This window comes from Opisthorchis viverrini (genome assembly GCF_000715545.1).
Source record: "Opisthorchis viverrini unplaced genomic scaffold opera_v5_270, whole genome shotgun sequence".
In the NCBI taxonomy this organism is placed as follows: Eukaryota; Metazoa; Platyhelminthes; class Trematoda; order Opisthorchiida; family Opisthorchiidae; genus Opisthorchis; species Opisthorchis viverrini.
The window spans coordinates 480,070-484,909 of record NW_008751922.1 but is presented as its reverse complement, the minus strand read 5'-3'; the positions used below and the strand labels follow the sequence as shown (position 1 = coordinate 484,909).

General features: G+C 44.6%; 1 protein-coding gene across 1 annotated transcript in view; it reads right to left on the bottom strand.

Annotated features, from left to right (window-relative positions):
* Window positions 1-4,840, bottom strand: part of T265_09265 (hypothetical protein) — a gene marked incomplete at both ends in the record, with an annotated part of 38,057 nt that overhangs the window by 13,740 nt on the left and 19,477 nt on the right. The gene's annotated exons all lie outside the window — the stretch shown is intronic.

The following is a 4,840-nucleotide window of genomic DNA, read 5'->3' as shown; positions in this document are numbered from 1 at the left end:
CAGATGGGAAACCCATCAGGAAGAGACGCCTTCAAAAAAAATAGCTTGTATGCAGTGTGATTTCTGGATTTCCCATCTGCTATTGTTAAAATTATCACAATTATCCAGAACATCCCACTGAACAAGTCTGGGGAGATTGAACACAATCTCCCAAAGCCGAAAACTTTATCTCATCACCATCATCATCGACAGCATGACATCAGTCTTCAACACCGATCCTTCACTTCAGTACAACCATGATCTATTTGAAAGCCTTATTGTAAAGGAAAGAGTAAAGGTGGACAGGGAAAGGATTTAGTGCTAGCTTGCCACAATCATTCCGAGCGGGCGTAACGTTGCAAAGCGGCGACAATGCTTACCGAAAATCTCGCTCCTATTCGACCTGACCTGTGAATCTGCGGGTTGATGAGTTTGAGCTGCAAATGCCCCGATACAACAACTGTGGTGAAGGACGCTTACAGCCAGTCCACACTGTTTCAGGCGGGTGTATTCGGGAGGCTAGAGCAGGGATTGGTACCGTAGCTGAGTGAAACACAATGTTTGTGTTCGTGTCTTTGGTGGTCATAACTAATGCGCGAGGCTTACCCCCTGGTAATCATCATCAGCAGAGATAGCAGCATCACTGTTTACATTTTGGTGTAATTTATAGACGTAAAGTGGTGAAATAGAATATAGTGAATGAGGGAGGGACCTTATGCTAGCCTATCGCAAGCATTCTATGGTGACTTCATCTCCAAGCGCCAAATCAAATAACTTGTAAAGAAACTAAAGCGGCGTGAACGTCACTGACGTCGATCAGCTAGATTGCCAAGTGTACAGTGTTCAATACGACGGTCAGATCTGTCCTACTCTATGGATTAGAGACGTGGTGGCCTCATGTGTAAGACTGAAAGCTCTCTGTGTTTGACCATCGATGCCTCCGATGTATTGCATGGATCTAGTTGGGACATCAGATCATAAAATCCAGGTTCTCCAGACGGTTTTCAGGATAGATCAACCGGTTACTCTAGTTGGGCCATGTACTTCATACGTCTGAGAACCGTTCGCCCCCCTTCGCCGAGGCTGGTGTCGAATGTAGACAATCCAGAGGCGGTAAGTACATGACTTGAAAACGAAGCATGAAAGTTAGTCAACTCAGTCGCGTTGATAACCACCGTCCACCTAGATAAGGACCGCGGGACGAGACAAACCAACGGCTAGGGACCCTGGCAGATTTGGCTGTGTCACGAATCGAATGGCGGTCTTGCCTCAAAGCTGTCACCTTCACTGTTCATGCCATGTCTGACAAAGAGAAATATTCGACATCAATCAAGTGACTGATGGGCCCCCGCCCCCAGCTCGTCTCACAGTACCTTATTTCCCTCATTCTCTGTGAAAGAAACCGTGGCAGCTGGAACCACGGCGTTCAGTGCATAGTTATTGAGCTGGAAAACCGAACTGAACTGAGACGTGCACCTAGAAGTAACACAAAACGAAGTTGGCTGTTGATTTTGTTTAGGAAAGTCCACGCGTGGTGTGTTTTTGTAAACATTATGAGAAACACAGCACTTTCTATACAATAAGAGGCTGGCCCGCTCTATTATTATACCTATCAATGCTGACCTCCTGTTTAGAGTGTTAGGGGATTAATATCATCAGGAAGGGATTTCCGATAATAAATAAAGACATAAGTATGCGCCCTCAATGTTTATCCATTATTGTAGCAAATGTTCTGCACTGTAGCATGCCTGCGAACCCAAAATGCGGCATCATAAAGCTGCAAAGAGTTGGGGATTCCATTAACAGTCATTTTGGGTGATTTTTAGACTCGATGGTCTACAAATTTCAAGTATTCTCGTCGCGTTTGCACATTCAAACTATGGGTGTCTACAATCAGTTAGATTAGACACTGAAATTGTTCCAATCAATCGAAAAGTGCAGTTGGTGGCCACTTTTGGTTTCCGTAGGTGCTTCCGAGCTTCCCGCATTTTTCCCATTACCTTTGGATGGCTTCGTGATAGGAGTGTACGAATTTCCCTTCACTCATCGTACAAAGTGTGAGGCACAAATGTTGTCAGATCTGCGGCTAGACGGTGCCACGTAGCTGTATACCAAAATAGGGAACTCGATATGCCCAGTTGAATGAAAACATAACTCGAAGCCTTCGGTCAAATAAGACCTCAACGATCGTGATAGAACAGAGTTCTTCGGTCAAGAGGGTATTAGTGTCTGCTCTGCACGTTGCACATACATATTTGGACCCTAAAAATGGCTAGCGAGAAATACTGATCTCACATACTCCTCGTTACAGGGCTATTTCTCCCCAAGAGGCTAATAAGGATGGTTTTTGTTCTGGTCTCCATTCTGCTTGCCTTTTTGAAGCAGCTGCTGTTACAGGCGCCTAGAACCTAGACAGTGAGCCTTCCAGATAAAACAGCTATGTTTCTAGACACTGCCGAGAGCCAATCAACAATCGACGATGGTTTTTGCCCTTCTTCAAGCTTATAAGGTGGGCGCAGTCCTCGGGTTTCCGTCAAACTTATGTTCTATTTAAACCAAATTTCAAGAAATTAGACTTGTGCACTCATCTGTATGGCGGGAGACTCACCTGGAGTCCAGCTGAATTTCTTGTTTATGATGCTCCTCTTCAACCGAACGTGCTGTGTCAGGTCACCTCGTGTTTCAGTCCACATGACATGCGAGACATTGCAATACGTTGTATAGAGTTCTCAGCAAACTTATGAGTAGTGTGTTACGTCTACACGATGTATTACAATATCTCGAATATCGCACCAAATGAAACATGAAGCGGCCTGGTGCAGCATATTCAGTTGAAGAACATCAAAAACGGGAGACAGCTTGGTTCCAGGTGAGTCTCCCGTCAAAACCGAGTCGCTTTTTGTAGGTCAAAAACTGGATGTCTAGTTTTTTCTGACAAAACACACTACCGGAATTACTCGCCAGCCAACTAGTTATGCCCTATTTCGGGCTTATGAGTAAGATTCCCCAGGATTCCCCCAGGATTCCGCAAACGAATACTCTAACTGAACACGGTACTGTGCGCAACCGGCGAAATGCAGTTATTTGCAAATTACGTTGGTGTTAGAGTTGGACCTAATGTGCAGCAAATCCAGTTGAAGAGTACCATAAACGAAAGAATTCAGCCACGATTCGGTTGGGCTTTCCGTTTGCCAATGTGTGTACATTTGGACAAGTGTAGTTTACTTCTTTACCTTAGCAAAAATAGTGTTGTAAAAACGGAGTGGTTTGCAATATTTCGGCCCGTTAGCAGCTAGTTTCTTCGACTGAAGCACGCTGGCGCGTAATTATCATTGACAACTATTTATAATCGATTGCTCTTGTCACTGGTTTACTTCCGGTCACATCAGACGATGAGAGTTTTAGAAGCATTACGATGGAGCTGCAACATCATCAGTGGTAACTGAGACTGTTAGACTATTCATTGCCCTGAACATTAACCAGTAGTGAGTGTCGAATCTGTCTCATTCAGGCCAGTTTGGAGCACTGCTGTAGCATTCGTATTACTGCGCAAGTCTGGTGGGAAAATCGGCCGGTCACGTGATTCATATGCCAGCCAACTACTTCATTGGAAAACCCCTTTCAGACAACCATGCGGAGAGTAGAAATGAACCATGGGAAGGTCAGGTAATGACTTGGCAATAAAGAATGAATGCAGTTGCCAGCACAGCTAGCTGAGCTGGTCATTGCCACACATCAATGGTTAGACATTGACAGACGCGGATGTATCGGGCGCTCAATGATGCGTACGTATCTATCCTTGGATTCACGCACGAATTCTATCAGATATTGCCTTTAATGCCTACCTACCCACTGCTATCCTCATTGGTGAGCAAAAGCAGTTTCAGCTACAACCACTGTAAAATGTGTATCCGGTTTTTTGTGCCGAAAGATTATAATGACGACGCCACCAGCGCAGCTCTGGGACTTATCTAATCCTCATGTGTTTCTTACAAGTTTTCCTCTAGTTTTTAATGCGAAACCAACAGGAGTACTTTCCAGGCAGCGATAAGCCCACAAAACAATTCTTTCGTCAATTCTCGATCAATCTCGATCTAAACCGGAAAGCGCATCTGAAGTAGTAATCGCGGAAAAAGTAAAGCAAGGGGGTTATAATTCAACAATCGAATGATCACGGAATGTGGTGACACTGTGGTCCACCCCAAGAGTCGACCATGCTGGTCCCGTCAGATGACAGTCAAATTTCAAAAGAAAAAAAAACATTCTTTGCCGTAGGAACATACAAAAGAAGAATCTGTGAATGTTTCGAAATGACTTACATTCAGCGCATAGCTTGGTCGACCGCGTCCAGGCAACTTTGATGGTACTCTCGTTGGGCGTTCAACAGTCTTTGCAGCGCCTCTTTGTGAGCATCCTGATAAGAGTTCGTATCCCCGTGGTTGTGTGCACAACAGAGAGCAGAGCAAATGAAGATGTCAAATGGGCATTGTGAAACATTCGCAGCATTCAAGAAGAAAGCGTTTTATACAAACAGGTGTTGGAGGGTGGTTCAACCTTATTTTGTGCGCTCTTTTATTTGGGTATTTATTTATTCATTGAATTTTGCGCACCCTTTACATCACCTCTTCTGTGGCTTGGAAGGGGTTGAGCGACTGAGTACTGGATTTGAGGAACCCGGAATGTTCGCTGTAGACTAGCCCCAGCTCATCCCAGTTTTTTTTTTAAAAGTCCTAATTGAAATAAACTGATATGGCTGTACGATAGTAAAGCACCGGTGTCCTACTCTGGTGTTTGTGCCAAGATAACAACGATGTGTGACACACAAGCCTCTGCAACGATCCCGAGTATACGTGGATATATA